This window comes from Myotis myotis, unplaced genomic scaffold (genome assembly GCF_014108235.1).
Source record: "Myotis myotis isolate mMyoMyo1 unplaced genomic scaffold, mMyoMyo1.p scaffold_m19_p_3, whole genome shotgun sequence".
NCBI classification, from domain to species: Eukaryota; Metazoa; Chordata; class Mammalia; order Chiroptera; family Vespertilionidae; genus Myotis; species Myotis myotis.
In genome coordinates this window covers 108,277,640-108,296,993 of record NW_023416335.1, presented here as the reverse complement: position 1 = coordinate 108,296,993, position 19,354 = coordinate 108,277,640, and the positions used below count along the sequence as shown (strand labels likewise).

General features: G+C 45.1%; 1 pseudogene; it reads right to left on the bottom strand.

Annotated features, from left to right (window-relative positions):
* Positions 1 to 8,484: 8,484 nt before the first annotated feature.
* LOC118651578 lies at positions 8,485 to 9,617 on the bottom strand (annotated as a pseudogene).
* Positions 9,618 to 19,354: the final 9,737 nt, after the last annotated feature.

The window sequence follows — 19,354 nt, the reverse complement described above, 5'->3', positions numbered from 1 at the left end:
CAAAAATACAACTAAAAGACGGAACAGACATCACCCAGAACCACAGGAACGCTGGCTGAGTGGAAGTCCTACAACTAGGAGGAAAGAGAAACACATACCGAGATTCAGAGGAGGCGCAGTGCTGAAGTCAAATACTAAGGTGCGGAGTGCATGCAGAGCAGGCTGGTGGCTGAGGGCGGGGTTGATGTTTTCAATTGGGAGGGAGTCACAGACTCTGAGCTCCAGATCCAGGCGAGTCTTTAGGGACCCAGACTCAAACAGGAGAAGCGGGACTGTCTGGCTTCGGTCGTAACTTGAAGGCAGCTTTCTCTCCGAGGTTTGCAGCGGGTGCTGGGACTCAGAGAGGCAGAGCCCCTGGGGACAGGACTGAGAGCAGCCATAACTGCTCTCTCGGGCCCACCCTGTTGACCCCGTGCGACCCGCCCTGCCCAAGCCCTGCACAGAGCCATTTGCTGGATAGCCTCAGGCAAAGGCTAGATTAGCACCTCCCTAGAGGACAGAAGTTCTCTCACTGCAGACACAGCTGATTCTCACAGCCAGTTGCCCTGGGGGTCAAATTCCCGCCAGTATTACCTACAACAATCTAGGCTTAACTACAAAAAGGCTGCGCATAAAGACCACTAGGGGTTGCACCAAGAAAGCATAAAAAATGCGGAGACAAAGAAACAGGACACAGATGTCAGAAATGGAAGATATAGAGCTCAAAACCACACTTTTAAGGTCTTTCAATAATTTTCTAAAAACTGCCGATAAATGTAGTGAGATCCTCAAGAAATCTAATGAGACCCTCGATGTTGTGATAAAGAACCAACTAGAAATTAAGCATACACTGACTGAAATAACGAATATTATACAGACTCCCAACAGCAGACCAGAGGAGCGCAAGAATCAAGTCAAAGAATTGAAATATGAAGAAGAAAAAACACCCAACCAGAAAAGCAAAATGAAAAAAGAATCCGAAAATACGAAGATAGTGTAAGGAGCCTCTGGGACAACTTCAAGCGTATCAACATCAGAATTATAGGGGTGCCAGAAGATGAGAGAAAGCAAGATATTGAAAACCTATTTGAAGAAATAATGACAGAAAACTTCCCCCACCTGGTGAAAGAAATAGACTTACAGGTCCAAGAAGCTCAGAGAACCCCAAACAAAAGGAATCCAAAGAGGACCACACCAAGACACATCATAATTAAAATGCCAAGAGCAAAAGACAAAGAGAGAATCTTAAAAGCAGCAAGAGAAAGAAACTCAGTTACCTACAAGGGAATACCCATACGACTGTCAGCGGATTTCTCAACAGAAACTTTGCAGGCCAGAAGGGAGTGGCAAGAAATATTCAAAGTGATGAATACCAAGAACCTACAGCCAAGATTACTTTATCCAGCAAAGCTATCATTCAGAATTGAAGGTCAGATAAAGAGCTTCACAGATAAGGAAAAGCTAAAGGAGTTCATCACCACCAAACCAGGATTATATGAAATGCTGAAAGGTATCCTTTAAGAAGAGGAAGAGGAAGAAAAAGGTAAAGATACAAATTATGAACAACAAATATGCATCTATCAACAAGTGAATCTAAGAATCAAGTGAATAAATAACCTGATGAACAGAATGAACTGTTGATTATAATAGAATCAGGGACATAGAAAGGGAATGGACTGACTATTCTTGGGGGGGAAAGGGGTGTGGGAGATGCGGAAAGAGACTGGACAAAAATCGTGCACCTATGGAAGAGGACAGTGGGTGGGGAGTGAGGGTGGAGGGTGGGGCGGGAACTGGGAGGAGGGGAGTTATGGGGGGGAAAAAAGAGGAACAAATGTAATAATCTGGGAGAAACTAAGATGACGACATAGGTAAACACCGGGAAATTGTCGCCTCCCACAACAATTGAAAATTACCGCAAAGGACTGAGCAAACATCATCCAGAACAACAGGAAGGCTGGCTGAGTGTAAATTCTACAACTAGAAGGAAAGAAAAGCACGCTGAGAGCCAGAGGCGCTGCGGAGGTGAAGTGCAGAGGTACGGCGGCTCGCGCGCGAGGAAAGGGGGTGGCACCTGAGGACGCGGCTGTCTTTTTGAATCACAAACTCCCGACGGCTCTGAACTCCGGTTCCGGGAAGTCTCTGGGGACCCAGGTCTCATACGGGGAGAAGCTGGTCTGTCCGGCAGCGGGCGAACTTGAAGGCGGCTTTCCCTCAGAGGTGCTTGCAGCAATTAGCGGGTCACTGAGACCGGCGACTCCGGGCGGAGAATCAGCCATAGCTCCCTGATCCGCCCTTTGATTCCCTGAGACCCCGCCCACCCAGGCTGCGGCAGAGGCTTTTGCATGTGAATGTACCTAACTGCAGCCCAGCCAGGCAGACCCGGAACTTCCAAGAGAAGGCCCAAGGCCCCGCAGCGGCTTGCATTGCTTCACAGCTGAGCCTCTTCGTGGCTCCTGCTGTGTGGCCTCAGGCAGAGGCTGAATTAGCACCTCCTTAGATCCAGGAGCCACTGTACCCAGTGGTCAGAGGGTACCAGACTGCAACTCCTCAGATCCATAAGGGACACACTCAGGGAGCAGACTCAGTGAGCACCAAAGCCCCACTGAAGCAAGTCTTGCCCCAGAAGGGTGTCTTCAGCACAGAAGTTCTCCCACTTTAGACACAGCTGATTCTCACAGCCAATTGGCCTGGAGGTCAATTCCTCCCAGTGATTCTACAACAACCAAGGCACCAAGAGTGCACCAAGAGTGTCCACCCCAGGTAACTGGGGAGGCTGAGCTACTGGGCCCTACAGGACACCTGGCGCGCAGGGCCACTCTATCAACACAGGGAAGCTGCCAAAATGGGGAGACAAAGAAACAGGTCACAAATGGCAGAAATGGAGGAAAGCAAACGACTGGATATAGAGTTCAAGGCCACGTTTATAAGGTTTTTCAAGAATTTTATGGAAACCGCCGATAAATTTAGTGAGTCCCTCAATAAGTATAGTGAGACCATGGAGGACATGAAAAAGGCCCAACTAGAAATTAAGCATACACTGACTGAAATAAAGAATAATTTACAGAGATCCAGCAGCAGACAAGAGGATCCCAAGAATCAAATCAAAGATTTGAAATACAAAGAAACAAAAAATACCCAACCGAAAAAGAAAAAAGAAAAGAGATTCCAAAAATATGAAGATAGTGTAAGGAACCTCTGGGACAACTTCAAGCGTACCAACATCAGAATTATAGGGGTACCAGAAGGAGAGAGAGGGCAAGATATTGAAAACCTTTTTGAAGAAATAATGACAGAAAACTTCCCCTACCTGGTGAAAGAAATGGACTTACAAGTCCAGGAAGCGCAGAGAACCCCAAACAAAAGGAATCCAAAGAGGACCACACCAAGACACATCATAATTAAAATGCCAAGAGCAAAAGATAAAGAGAGAATCTTAAAAGCAGCAAGAGAAAGACAGTCAGTTACCTACAAGGGAGTACCCATACGACTGTCAGCTGATTTCTCAACAGAAACCATGCAGGCCAGAAGAGAGTGGCAAGAAATATTCAAAGTGATGAATAGCAAGAACCTGCAACCAAGATTACTTTATCCAGCAAAGTTATCATTCAGAATAGAAGGTCAGATAAAGAGCTTCACGGATAAGAAAAAGCTAAAGGAGTTCATCACCACCAAACCAGCATTATATGAAATGCTGAAAGGTATTCTTTAAGAAGAGGAAGAAGAAAAAGGAACTCTTACCATTTGCCACAGCATGGATGGAACTGGAGAGCGGATAAATACCACATGATCTCACTCATTTGTGGAATATAATGAACAACATAAGCTGATGAACAAGGACTGATCCAGAGACGGAGAGGCATTGATTGGACTGTCGGGCCTTGGAGGGAAGGTAGGGGAGGGGGGGGGTAAGGGGGAAAGATCAACCAAAGGACTTATATGCAAGCATATAGGCCTAATCAATGGACATGGACAACGGGGGGGAGAGGGCATGAGCGGGGGGGGGGGTTGGGGGTGGGGGGGTAGAGGGTAACGTGGGGACAAGGACACATATGTAATATCTTAATCAATAAAAAATATATTTAAAAAAATGTAATAATCTGAACAATAAAGATTTAATTAAAAAAAAATAAAAATAAATAAAAAAACAACAACAAACTTTTAATAGACTTTTGATGCTCATGACAGAAACAGAAGCTTTGAGAGAAAATCCTTTTTGAGTTACCAAAACCTAGTTTGAATGCTAAATTCTCAAAGTTTATACCATAAACAACTGATTCAGAAAAATTTCATGATGATGTAAGAGCACATGTTCTACCCAAAAGGAAATTTAAGGTCACTGAGAAGGATGAATAGCTTGAGGGAGATGGAGATGAGACCCATGGAGTTATATTTTGATTGTTTCTCTGAAAACCAACCTGGCTCAGCTTGGAAAAGACTGAGATATCCCACAGCTCAAGGATATCAGGGATCCTAAGGAGCCCTGAGCCCTTTAAGGCACCAGAGTTGTATAATATCCTGGCTGGATAAGGCTCCTGAGGAAATGGCCTAATGACAACCTTATGCAGTCCTGCACATGGCAGCCTGGAAGAGATGTGGAAGTGTCTGAGAAAAGGGCATTACAATAGGGACAAGAAGGACCCAGAAAACACCAATATTTGACCAAAATACCCAAAATACATAAAGAACTCATAGAACTCAATAGCAAATAATGCAAACAAACTAAAAAAATGAACAATCTGAATAGATACTTTTCCAAAAAAGATATACAGATGGCCAATAGATACATCAAAACCACAATGAGATATCACCTCACATCTGTCAGAATGGGTATTTTTTAAAAAGACATGAAATAACAAGTGTTGGAGAGGATGTGGTAAAAAGGTAAGCCCTGTACACTGTTGGTTAAAATTTGAATGGGCACAACCACTAAGGAAAACAGTGTTTGAAGGTCCTCAAAACATTGTGAATAAAGCTATCATATGACCCAGTAATCCCTCTTCTGGGTATTTGCACAAAGAAAACAAAACCACTCATTTAAAAAGATATCTGCATCCTTATGTTCATTGCAGCATTATTTACAATAGTGAAGAATTGGAAGCAAATTAAATGTCCATCAATGGATAAACGGATAAAGAAAATGTGGTACATAAATACATAGGAATATTATTCAGCCATTAAAAGTGAATAAAATTTTGCCATTTTAGACAACATGAATGGACCTTAAGGGCAGTATGCTAATTGAAGTAAGACTTACAGAGAATGACAAATATTATATGACCCCTCTTATATGTGGAATCTAAGAAAGAAAACACACACAAGCTCATAGATATAGAAAACAGATTGGTGTGTGCCAGAGGTGAGAAATAGATGAAGGGGGTCAAAAGGTAAATAATAATAATAATATTCTGCTGCTTTGGGATGAAACATTCTGTAGATATCAATTAAATCCCTTTGATTCAGTGTGCCATTTAAGGGCTGTTTCCTTACTGAGTTTTTGCCTGGAAGATCTATCCAGTGATGTCAGTGGGCTGTTAAAGTTCCCGACTGTTACTGTATTGCTGCCCATCTCGCCCTTAAAATTGACCAAGAGTTTTTTATATATTTAGGTGTTCCTATACTGGGTACATATATGTTTACAACAGTTATGCCCCCTTGTTGATATGATCCCTTTAGTATTATGTAGTGACCTTCTTTGCCTTTTTTATGGCCTTTATTTTGAAGTGTATTTTGTCATATATGTGTATTACTACCCCAGCTTTTTTTCATTTCCATTTACATGGAATATATTTTTCCATCCTTTTGGCATACAGGAAGATACTCAACCTACTGAGCCACACCAATCAGGGTGGCTCATGTTTTCTTATCGAATTCAGCTATCCTATAACTTTTCCCCCTCTTTATCTTTTGATTGGAACATTTACTCTACTTACAGTTGAAGTTATTATTGCTAGGTATTATTTATAGCCATTTTTTCTTTATTCCTATATTCCTCTCTCTATTGCTTCTTCATCTTAAAGTAGTCTCGTAAACATTCCTTGCAATGTTGGTTTAGTGATAATGAACTACTATAGCTTTTTTATAGTATGGGGAGCTCTTTATTTCACCGTCAATATTAAATGATAGCCTTGCTGTATAGAGTATTCTTGATTTCAGGGGCTTGCTTTTCATTACTTTGAATGCTTTATGCCAGTCCCTTCTTGCCTGAAATGTTTCCGTTGAAAAATCAGCTGACAGCCTTATAGGAACTCCCTTGTAGTTAAATAATTGTTTCTCTCTTGATGCCTTTAGGATTGTCTCTTTGTCTTTAACCTTTGCCATTTTAATTATGATGTGTCTTTGTGTTGGTTTCTTTCGTTTGTCATGATTGGGATTCTCTGTGCTTCCTGACCTTTTGTGACTTTTTCCTTCACCTGGTTCGGGAAATTTTCTATCATTATTTCTTCAAACGGGTTTTCTATCCCTTGCTCACTTTCTTCTCCTTCTGATACTTCTTATGATGCCAATATTATTATGTTTCATGTTGTTCCAAAGTTCCCTTAAATGTTTATTTTTTTTCTTTTTGTTGCAATGATTAGGTCTTTTTTCCACATTGCTTTTGTTTATTTTGTTTTGTTTCATTTTAAAGAGTGGGAGGGAGGGAGGAAGAGGGGAGAGAGAGAGAGACAGAGAGACAGCAATTGGTTGCCTCCTGCATGGGCCCTCACCAGGCCAGTGATTGAACTCGTGAACTGTCAGTGCACAGGGGCTGTTTCTTTCTACCTTGTCTCCCAAATTGCTGATTTGATCCTCTGGTTCATACAGATTACTTTTTTAAAAAAATTAAATGTTTATTGTTGAAAGTATTACATATGTCCCCCTTTCCCACCATTGACCCCTTCTGCCCGGGCCCTGCCCCCCATCCCAGGCTTTCACCACCCTCTGTCTGGGTCCATGGATTATGCATATATGTATACAGTTCTTTTTTTTTAAACTATTAAATCTCTTTAGTAAAAACAGTTTTGCTCATGCAAAACAACAGATTACAACAATCTAAGTGCTGGGCTGGACACACCATCAGACCCAGAGGCACTGGAGGCACTGGAGCCCTCCCCAGGGTGGAGTAGACCTGAATGCCCCCCCCCCCACCCCCCGCCTTGAGGGAGCTGAAAACTGAAATATTACTGCCACCCCATCCCTCCCCAAGGGACCATGGCACCAAGGACCTCTCCCCAGTGGGGAAGGACCTCAGTAATACTGGGGAAGGGCCTTCCCCCTGCCTCACTGGCCTGGACACATTAAGCCCAGCTGTTTGGGGTGGATGGGAGTGGCTAATGGGTAGGGCAGAGTTGGGACGTCTTTGGTGTGAAGACCCTCCCACCCACTAGGCCACACAATGGAAATGTGTGGGAGGCCACAAGGGTGGTGCTGCCTTTGCCCATAGAGGCGTGGCTGGCCAACGCCAGAGCCCAGGGCAAACTGCAGAAGCTTTGTGTCACGTATAAAGTGCCCAGGTTCACCCTGATAAGCTGAGAGGAGGCCTGTGGAGAAACAGCTAAAAATGTAAGAAAAATAAACAATGGCGAACAAAGGCAGGAAGGGGAAGCAGAGGTCACTTGGTAGATGAACGCCTCAGAGGACTAGGACCAGCACTAAGTGGGGAGTGAGGGCCCTAGGGAGACAGTCCAGTCTTCCTGATTCCGACCAGTGCTAAGTCACTTCTCTCCACCTCCCAGACTGGCTAACAGAGACACACACGGAGGCCTGGCTCAGAGTCTGGACAGGCTTCCAGGCATTGTGGCAGATGCTCCATGGGCAGGGCAGGGCAGGCCCAAGGAGGCAGAAGGTTCCTGAGCCACAGCAGGGCCGCTCCTTATGCAGCCCTGCCTGCCCCTGGCCCCACAAATGCACAGTCCTAGGCACACATGCATGGGCGTGGCTGGGGAGGGGAGACAAGCGCGCGCGCGCGCGCGCGCGGGCTCTCTCTCTCTCTCTCTCTCTCTCTCTCTCTCTCTCTCTCTCTCTCTCCTATCCGTCTGGCACACTGGTGATGTCTGAGGGATCCAGTAGGAGGTGGGGGCATCCTGGCCCCAGACCTCCATGACCTTTTGTGCCAGGTTCCTCAGCCAGTGGAGAGCTGAGGTTGTAATAGGGAAATGGGGCATATGGGTCACTCCCTACAATAGTTTCCACTAACACCTTTAATAAGAGAAAAGGGTTTGGGGGAGAAGAGGAGTGGGGAAAGGACAATAAAAGAAATTTCATGAAAATTCTAAGTCAAATTACTGATAAAACTGCAGAATGAGCACAGGTTCAAGAGGATCTGCTCCCTTCTCTGCAGGCCCTCCAGACTTATCCCCTCTCGCTGGGCAGTCAGAGCCAAAGGCAGAAGTGAGCCTCTCATGGGGCTCCGGGGTGGGGCGAGGAGGAGGGAGGCAGCAGTGGGCAGTCTGTATCTTCATTTAAAAAGCATATTCAGGTCATGAGTTATTGCTTGTCCTCCAGCGGAGAAGGCCAGGCTGACAGTCAGTGAGCTAGGGCCGCGGCCTCCAGGGCCCGAGCCTTCTTCCGCCCTTCAGAAACAAGGGATTGGAGGCATCGTCTATCTTTTTTATCTTGATCTGCTCGTAGTCGACACGCATCTCCTCTCTGACATCCTCCCACCACTCCTTGTCCTCCTTCAGGACCCGGCTGGTGTGCAGTGGGGTTTGAGGGACCTTTGTTGATTGCATGATCCTGGGGCGGTTCATGAACTTTGTGATGGTCATTCTCTGAGTGGGCTCTGTTTTCAGCAGGTTCCGGATGCGCATCTTCACTTCCTCTAATACTTCTGACCACTCTGGGTTGGGAAATTCATATTGGCCCATTTGGATGTGAGTCTTCATGACCGGAGAGATGGCCAGGCCATGGTTTGAATAGAAGGGCGGGTATCCACACAGCAGGATGTACATGATGACATTCAGGTACCACATATCACAGGACTTGTCATACTTCTCTGGGCCCAGCACTTCCAGAGCTACATAGTATGGCATATAACAAGGAGTGGTCAACAAGTTGTGGCTGGTGGTTTCCTTGGCAAAGCCAAAATTGGTGAGTTTCAGGATGGCGTTGGGCCTTTGGAGGTATTTATAAGAGATTCTCCAGCTTGACATCCGGATGGGCAATGTAGATTGAGTGCAAACACTGAATGGCCTCACCAATGCTCTTCATGATTTCTGAAGCTCCTCTTTCTGTGAACCCCTGGCCTCCTCGGTCCTGGATTTGGCTGAAGAGTTCTCCACCATCCAAGCACTCCATGACGATGAGCAGGCACTTCCTCCCCGAGTACAGATTTTCACAGATGTCCACAATCTGCACAATGTGTGGGCACTGGGAGGCCCACCAGTGCAACTCCACCTCACGCTGGGCCTTGGTGCAGTCCTGCAGCATTTTTAGGGCGAATTTCTCCTGGGTCCTCTTGTTGAAGGTCTGAAAAACTTTCCCATTGATGCCCAGCCCCAGCACCTGGGTGGTGACCTTGTAGTCATCATGATGACGTTCTTCTAGATCTACAGGCTGGACCTGGCATGGGACTGGAGAAACTGCTGCGGGGACTGCGGGCACTGTGGCGGCGGGCTGGCGAACGCCAGTAGGGTCTGGCCCTGGCAGTTGGACAGCATGATGCTAGGAGACAAGGGAGCAGGGGCAGTGACAGGGGCGGGGCCCCCGTCCACCTGCTCTGGCCCGGGTCCGGTCACCCCACCCGCGCCCAGCGATGAAGTTTGCTCCAGGCTGGAGCCAGCTTCCCTGACTGGCCCGGCTCTAGGCTCCGTGGGTCCTGCCACGCTCCACTGGCACCCACCCACCCGCTCTGCTCCCTCCCTCTCCCCCTTCTCCTCCTTCCTCCTCCATCCCGGGGCCCTGGTGTTCAGTGAGCGCAGGATTGGGGTGGGGGACGTGGGGAGGCAGGAGGGGAAGGGCAGAAAGACAAACTACCTGCATGCAATTTCTTTGGTTGATCTCTTCCCACCCACCCAACTCCACCGACATCCCTTTGCCATTCCGCAGTCTGTTCTATGCTTCTGTGTCTCTAGATCTATTTTGTTAATTAGTAAATTTTGTTCATTAGATTGCACATATGAGTGAAATCATGTGAAATTTGTCTTTCTCTGACTGGGTTATTTTGTTTAGCATAATACTCTCCAAGTCTCTCCATGTTGTCTCAAAGGGTTAGAGATCCTTCTTTTTACTGCTGTATACTATGGTATAAATGTACCACAGCATTTTTATCCATTCATCTACTGATGGGCACTTGATCTTAGCTATTGTAAATTGTGTTGCTATGAACACTAAAATTTCTGATTAGTGTTTTGGGTTTCTTAGGATATATTCCTAGAAGTGGGATCACTGGGTCAAATGGCAGTTGCAATTTAATTTTTGAGGAAACACCATACTGTTTTCCATAATGGCTGCACTAGTTTGCATTCCCCCCAGCAGTGTACTAGGGTTCCCTTTTCTCCACATCCTTGCCAGCACTTGTCATTTGTGTTTTGTTTTGTTTTTATTGATTTCAGAGAGGAAGAGAAAGGGGTGATAGAAACATCCATAATGAGAGAGAATCATCAAACTGCTGCCTCGTGCATGCCACCCACTAGGATTGAGCCTGAAACCTGGGCCATGTGCCCTTGACCAGAATTGAACCCGGGACCCTTCAGTTCACAGGCCTACGCTCTATCTACTGAGCCAAACCAGCTAGGGCAGCACTTGTCATTTATTGATTTGTTGATGGTAGCCATTCTGACAGGTGTGAGGTGATCCTATTGTCATGTCAATTTGCATCTCTCTGATGATCAATGACTTTGAGCAATTTTTCATATGTCTCTTGGCCTTCTGTATGTCTGCTTTGCAGAAAGGTCTCTTTAAGTCCTTTGCCCATTTTTAATTAGACTGTTAGTCTTCCTTTTGTTAAGTTGTATGAGTTCATTATGTATTTTGGATAGTAAACCTTTTTCAGATGTATCATTGCCAAATATGTTCTCTCATACAGTGGGCTCCCTTTTCATTTTGTTGATTTTTTTCCCCCAATTATTTTTTTTATAATATATTTTATTGATTTTTTACAGAGATGAAGGGAGAGAGATAGAGAGTTAGAAACATCGATGAGAGAGAGAAACATCGATCAGCTGCCTCCTGCACATCTCCTATTGGGGATGTGCCCGCAACCAAGGTACATGCCCTTGACCGGAATCGAACCTGGGACCTTTCAGTCTGCAGGCTGACGCTCTATCCACTGAGCCAAACCGGCTTCAGCCCAATTATTTTTTATTATTATTGAATATATTGGGGTGACATTGGTTTGCAAAGTCATACAGGTTTCTAATCCACAACTTGATTAAACATCATCTGCGCACTGTAGTCCCATTTGTTTATTTTCTCCTTAGTTTCCTTGGCTCTAGGATATGTATCTGTAAACATTGCTACGAGAGATGTCTGAGATTTTGCTGCCTATGCTTTCTTCTAGGGTTTTTATGGTTTCACTATATTTATGTCTTTTATCCATTCTGAGTTTATTCTTGAGTATGGTGTAAGTTGGTGGTCTAGTTTCATTTTTTTGGCACATATTTGCCTAATTTTCCCAAAACCATTTATTAAAAAGCCTGTCTTGACTCTATTGTATGTTCTTACCTCCTTTGTCAAATATTAATTGAATGCAACGGCTTGGGTTGATTTCTGGGGTCTCTGTTCTGTTCCATTGATCTCTATGCCTGTTCTTGTGCCAGTACCAGGCTGTTTTGATTACAGTGGCTTTGTAGTATAACATGATATCTGGTACTGTGATTTCTCCAACTTTGTTTTTCTCAAGATTGCTGCAGCTATTCGGGGTCTTTTTTGCTTTCCTATAAATTTTTGGAGTATTTGTTCTAGATCTGTGAAATATGCTGTTGGTATTTTAATAGGGATTGTGTTGAATCTGTAGATTGCTTTCAGTAGTACGGATATTTTAATGATGTTAATTCTACCAATCCATGAACACTGTATATTCTTCCACTTGTTTATATCTCCCTCTATCTCTTTTTTCAATGTCCTATAGTTCCTGAGTACAAGTCTTTTACCTCCTTGGTTTATTCCTAAGTATCTTAAATTTTTTGTTGCAGTGGTAAATGGCATTGTTTGTTTAGTTTCTCTGAGAATTCATTATCGGTGTATAAAAATGCCATCGATTTTGGGGTGTTAATTTTGTATCCTCCTATATTGCCAAATTCATTTGTGAAATCTAGTAGTTTTTTGCTGGAGTCTTTAGGGTTTTCTATGTACAATATCATGTCATCTGTGAATAATGATAGTTTTACTTCCTCCTTTCCAATTTGGCTGCCTTTTATTTCTTCTTCCTGTCTGATCACTGTGGCTAGCGCTTCCAGTACTATGTTGAATAAGAGTGTTGAAAGCAGATATCTCTGTTTCGTTCCTGTTCTTAGGGAGATTGGTTTTACTTTTCGCCCATTGAGTATGATGTTCGTTGTAGATTTGTCATATATGGCCTTTATTATGTTGAGATATGCTCCCTCTATTCCCACTTTGCTGAGAGTTTTGATCAAAAATGGGTGTTTGGTTTTGTTGAAGGCTTTTTTTTGCATGTATGGATATGATCATGTGATTTTTGTCTTTCAGTTTTTTTATGTGATGTATCAGGTTTATTGATTTGCAAATATTGTACCAGCCTTGCATCCCTGGAATATATCTCACTTGGTCATGGTGTGTAATCTTTTTCTTAAAATATATTTTACTGATTTTTTACAGAGAGGAAGGGAGAGGGATAGAGAGTTAGAAACATCCATGAGCGAGAAACATCGATCAGCTGCCTCCTGCACACCCCCTACTGGGGATGTGCCCGAAACCAAGGTACATGCCCTTGACCGGACTCTTCAGTCCACAGGCCGACGCTCTAGCCACTGAGCCAAACCGGTCAGGGCAAATCTTTTTAATATATTGCTAGATCCGATTTGCTAATATTTTGTTGAGGATTTTAGCATCTGTGTTTATCAGGGATATTGGCCTGTAATTCTCTGTCTTTGTAGTGTCTTTATCTGATTTTAGAACTTGGGTAATGCTGGCCTCATAAAAAGAGCTTGGAAGTGTTCCTTCATTTGGCAGTTGTTTTTGTCTCCCTACTTTGGCTGCCAATTTGGGTTTGTATCTATGTATTAGGTAGATCTGCCACAACTCCCAATCTCTAGTGCAGGACAATGTCAGATGCTGTTTCTGACTGGCCCTAAGTACCCCGTTTGGAGCTATCAGCAATCCACAGCTTATGGCTCCCTCTGCCCAGGCTGGTTTTCTTTGGAAAGGACCAGAATGTGCACCATGGTCTGCTTTTCCTAGCCGCGGGCCCAGAAGGGGATCAGGCATAGACTCAAAGCCACCTGCCTCTGCCTGTAGTCTGATTGTATTCAGGCTTGATTAGCTTCAGGCTATCAACCACAGGGTATGTCAAGAGTTCACCCTACCCCTTGGAATCTGGCTGTTTCCACCATGCATCTCGACCCCTGTTGAGGAGGCAGTAGCAGAGGCCAAGCTTACAGATCTGGGCAGTCTCAGGGGGCATCAGTGACTGGCTTTGGAGTCGAGCCATTTCCCCAACTTTCCTGGGAACCTGATAGCACATCCCCTTCTCAAGAGAACTGATAGAAATTCCCAGATTCCAACAGGTCCCACCATCCTGTTGACATTAGGCTCCACCCTGCCGAGGTCAGAGAATTTTCTTGGGATAGACTCATATGTTTGACTCTGGGATCGGGGAATACACCCACCATCTTCCTTGAAGTCTGAATGGCACCTGCCCCTCACGGAAGATCTAGAAGTCCTACCATCCTGATTCCATCAAAGCCCTTTGAGAAACAGCCTTTTCAGTAAGTCTTTTTTTTTAAATATATTTTTTATTGATTAAGATATTACATATGTGTCCTTGTCCCCACGTTACCCTCTACCCCCCCCCATGCCCTCCCCCCCCCCCCCCCGTTGTCCGTGTCCATTGGTTAGGCCTATATGCTTGCATATAAGTCCTTTGGTTGATCTTTCCCCCTTACCCCCACCCTCCCCTACCTTCCCTCCAAGGCCCGACAGTCCAATCAATGCCTCTCCGTCTCTGGATCAGTCCTTGTTCATCAGTTTATGTTGTTCATTATATTCCACAAATGAGTGAGATCATGTGGTATTTATCCACTCTCCAGTTCCATCCATGCTGTGGCAAATGGTAAGAGTTCCTTTTTCTTCTTCCTCTTCTTAAAGAATACCTTTCAGCATTTCATATAATACTGGTTTGGTGGTGATGAACTCCTTTAGCTTTTTCTTATCCGTGAAGCTCTTTATCTGACCTTCAATTCTGAATGATAGCTTTGCTGGATAAAGTAATCTTGGTTGTAGGTTCTTGGCATTCATCACTTTGAATATTTCTTGCCAGTCTCTTCTGGCCTGCATGGTTTCTGTTGAGAAATCAGCTGACAGTCGTATGGGTACTCCCTTGTAGGTAACTGACTGTCTTTCTCTTGCTGCTTTTAAGATTCTCTCTTTATCTTTTGCTCTTGGCATTTTAATTATGATGTGTCTTGGTGTGGTCCTCTTTGGATTCCTTTTGTTTGGGGTTCTCTGCGCTTCCTGGACTTGTAAGTCTATTTCTTTCACCAGGTAGGGGAAGTTTTCTGTCATTATTTCTTCAAATAGGTTTTCAATATCTTGCCCTCTCTCTTCTTCTGGTACCCCTATAATTCTGATGTTGGTACGCTTGAAGTTGTCCCAGAGGCTCCTTACACTATCTTCATATTTTTGGAATCTCTTTTCTTTTTTCTTTTTCGGTTGGGTATTTTTTGTTTCTTTGTATTTCAAATCTTTGACTTGATTCTTGGGATCCTCTTGTCTGCTGCTGGATCTCTGTAAATTATTCTTTATTTCAGTCAGTGTATGCTTAATTTCTAGTTGGGCCTTTTTCATGTCCTCCATGGTCTCACTATACTTATTGAGGGACTCACTAAATTTATCGGCGGTTTCCATAAAATTCTTGAAAAACCTTATAAACGTGGCCTTGAACTCTATATCCAGTCGTTTGCTTTCCTCCATTTCTGCCATTTGTGACCTGTTTCTTTGTCTCCCCATTTTGGCAGCTTCCCTGTGTTGATAGAGTGGCTTTGTGTGCTAGGTATCCTGTAGGGCCCAGTGGCTCAGCCTCCCCAGTTACCTGAGGTGGACACTCTTGTTCCACCCCCTTGTGGGCTTTGTGCACAGTCTTGTTGTAGTTATGCCTTGGTTGTTGTAGGATCACTGGGAGGAATTGACCTCCAGGCCAATTGGCAGTGAGAATCAGCTGTGTCTGCAGTGGGAGAACTTCTGTGCTGGAGACACCCTTCTGGGGCAAGACTTGCTTCAGTGGGGTTTTGGTGCTCACTGAGTCTGCACCCTGAGTGTGTCCCTTATGGATCTGAGGAGTTGTGATCTGGACGGTCCCCCTCTGACCACTGGGTATAGTGGCTCTTGGATCTAAGGAGGTGCTAATTTAGCCTCTGCCTGAGGTTACCCAGCAGGAGCTACGAAGAGAACTGCAGATTCCCCTTCCTTTTTTGGAGTTTGGAGGTGCCCTGATGAGGCTCAGCTGTGAAGCAATGCAAGCCGCTGTGGGGCCTTGGGCCTTCTCTTGGAAGTTCTGGGTCTGTCTGGCCCGGCTGCAGTTAGGTAATTATCAGGTTGCAAAGGGCCGGGGCATTCATATGCAAAAGCCTCTGCCACAGCCTGGGTGGGGCGGGGTCTCAAGGAATCAAAGGGCGGAGCAAGCAGCTATGGCGGATCCTTAGCCCTGCCCTAAGGAGTCGCGCGTCTCAGTGGCCCGGTAATGGCTGCAAGCACCTCTGAGGGAAAGCCGCCCTCAAGTTCGCCCGCTGCCAGACAGTCCAGTTTCTCCCCGTATGAGTCCTGGGTCCCCAGAGACTTCCTGGAAACAGAGTTCAGAGCCGTCGGGAGCTTGTGACTCCCTCCGGATTCAAAAAGACGGCCGCGTCCTCAGGTGCCAGCCCCTTCCCGCGCGCGCGAGCCCCCGTACCTCTGCACTTTACTTCCGTAGCTCCTCTGGCTCTCAGTGTGCTTTTCTTTCCTTCTAGTTGTAGAATTTACACTCGGCCAGCCTTCCTGTAGTTCTGGATGATGTCCGTTTTGTGTTCCTAGAAGATTTTTCAATTGTTGTGGGAGGCAGCAATTTCCCGGTGTTTATCTATGCTGCCATCTTAGTTTTTCCTTCAGTAAGTCTTATACATGGCCTGCAGTCAGAGTTGGATAGAGAAGGATCCCAAGGTGCCTTGGGATTTTTACTGACCCATCACTGGGCCCCATGCTGCTAAAAAGTCAGTTTGGCTCCTCACATGCAGAGGTAGCCACAAGCTGTGGATCACTTGAAGTTTCTAACAGTTGCAGAGAGTCCAAAGTGAGCACCAGGAAGTTAGGAACTGGCATACAAAACAATCAGCCAAAGACAACAACAGTACAGGATTCAAAGGTAGATCCCAATGGCCCCTACACTCTGCCAAGGCAAACTCCTACTGGGGATTGAGCCCACCACCCAGGCATGTGTCCTGACTAGGAATCGAACCAGTGATGTCTTTGTTCATGGGTCAACACTCAATCACTGAGCCACACTGGCTGAGCTCTGGTCTGGCCTCTTTTTTTTTTTTTTTAGAGGGTGTGGCCATTATTATTATTTTTTTTTTTTGTTAATCCTCACCTGAGGATATTTTTCCCATTGATTTTTAGGGAGAATGCAAGAGAGAGGGAAAGACAGAGAGAAACATCGATGTAAGAGAAACACATCGCCGTAGCCAGTTTGGCTCAGTGGATAGAGCGTCGGCCTACGGACTGAAAGGTCCCAGGTTCGATTCCGGTCAAGGGCATGTACCTTGGTTGCAGGCATATCCCCAGTGGGGGGTGTGCAGGAGGCAGCTGATTGATGTTTCTCTCTCATCGATGTTTCTAACTCTCTATCCCTCTCCCTTCCTCTCTGTAAAAAATCAATAAAATATATTTAAAAAAAAAAAAAAAAGAGAAACACATCGACTGGTTGCCTCCTATACTCGCCCCAACCAGGGCCGGGTCTGGGGAGGAGCCTGCAACTAAGGTACACGCCCTTGACCAGAATTGAACCCGGGGAACCTTTAGTCCGCAGGCCAATGCTCTATCCACTGAGCAAACTGGCTAGGGCTGGTCTGGCCCTTTTTTTAAAAAAGTGTCTTTGTCTCTGGCAGGTTCTGTGTCTCCCCGGTGGGTAGAATCCTACCACCTTTCACTGCCGGATGCTATGTGGTCTGTTCCTCACTCTGGTGCTCTGGGCTGGAGAGCCCAGCCTGGGGTCCAGGCCTCACTCCTTTCGTGAGAACCCCCATTTCCCCAGTAGCCAAAATATCCCTCTGCACCCTTGGCCTCCAGCCCATTGGGGCAGGGCCAGCCCCTCTCACTACCCTACCCTTCCTACCCCTCTTGAGTTGGTTTCTGCCTTTTTGGTTTAAAAGTCTTATCTTCTAATCTCAGAAATCTAATGAACAAAATAAACTGGTGAGTAAAATAGAATCAGAGGCAAGGAAGCATGGACTAGACTGACGAATCTCAGAGGGAAGAGGGAAAAGGAAAGGGAATGGGAAGAGATTAGCCAAAGATCTTACCTATAGACACAGACAGTAGGCAACCGGTCAATGTTTCTCTCATACATTGACGTTTTTGTTTCTCTCTCTCTATATATTACTACTTTCCCCTCTCCCTAAGATTAATAAAACATATCCCTAAGTGAGGGTTAAATAAGGGGGGGAAAAGTCTTATCTTCAGCTAGTCTTCAATTGGTAATTCAGTATAAGTGTTCCCCAATTTAGTTTTATTTCCAGTTTGGTTCTGGGAAGAGGTGTGAAAAAGATCCACCTACTTTGCTGCCATCTTAAAATTTACCAGTAGAGATTTACTTTTTTTAAAAAATATATATTTTATTGATTTTTTAGAGAGAGGAAGGGAGAGAGATAGAGAGTTAGAAACATCGATGAGAGAGAAACATCGATCAGCTGCCTCCTGCACATCTCCTATTGGGGATGTGCCCGCAACCCAGGTACATGCCCTTGACCGGAATCGAACCTGGGACCTTTCAGTCTGCAGGCTGATGCTCTATCCACTGAGCCAAACCGGTTTCGGCAGAGATTTACTTTTTAATTAAAAAAAAATATTTTTATTGATTTCAGAGAGGAAGGGAGAGGGAGAGAGAGAAACATCAATGATAAGAGAGAATCATTGATCACCCGCCTTCTGCACGCCCCCCACTGAGGACTGAGCCCGCAACCGGGGCATGTGCCCTTGACCAAAATCTAATCCGGGACCCTTCAGCCCACAGATCGACGCTCTATCCACTGAGCCAAACCAGCTATTTTTTTGAGAGAAAGAGAAACATCAATTTGTTGTTCCTCCTTATGTATGCATTAATTGGTTGATTCTTGTATGTACCCTGACCGGGAATTGAACTGTGACCTCCTGGTTCATGGGTCGACACTCAACCATTGAGCCACACCAGCTGGGCATAAGCCAACTATTTTAGATGCATGTATTTCTCATAACAGGCTATTGGGTATTTTATTATAATATGTGGATCAGGAATCTAGTGACTCAGAGTAGTTAAATGATCCAAGAGTAACTAGCTAGCAGGTCACTAAACTAAAATTTAAGATCTATTCCCTAGTCAGTTTAGTTCAATGGTTAGAGTCTCAGCCTGTGGACTGAAGGGTAGCAGGTTCGATTCCAGTCAAGGGCACGTACCTCAGTTATAGGCTTGATCCCTGGTCCTGGTTGGGGCTCATGTGGGAGGCAGCCAATTAATGTCTCTCTGTCTGTACCTATCTTTCACATTCTTCTGTATGAATATTGTTATTATTTTTATTTAATAACCCCCTGCCCAGCTGGTGTTGCTCAGTGGTTGAGTGTTGACCTATGAACCAGGAGGTCATCGTTTGATTCTGGTCAGGGCGCATGCCCAGGTTTTCAGCTGGGTCCCCAATCAATGATTCTCTCTCATCATTGATGTTTCTCTCTCTTTCTCCTTCTCCCTTCCTCTCTGAAACCAATAAACATTTTTTTTAAAAGTGTGTAAAACATAAACACTGTTTAAAGAACAATTTAAAATCAAACTGTGTAAGCCCACCTAGTTTAAAAAATAGAATGTTGCTCTAGCCGGTTTAGCTCAGTGGATAGAAGATAGGACTGTGGACCAAAGGGTCCTGGGTTCCATTGAAGGTCAAGGGCACCTACCTTGGTTGCAGGCTCCTCACGCCTGGGGCTCCTGCAGGAGGCAACAATGGGTGTGTTTCTCTCAGGTTGATGTCTCTCTCAGTCTTTCCCTCTCTCTTCCACTCTCTCT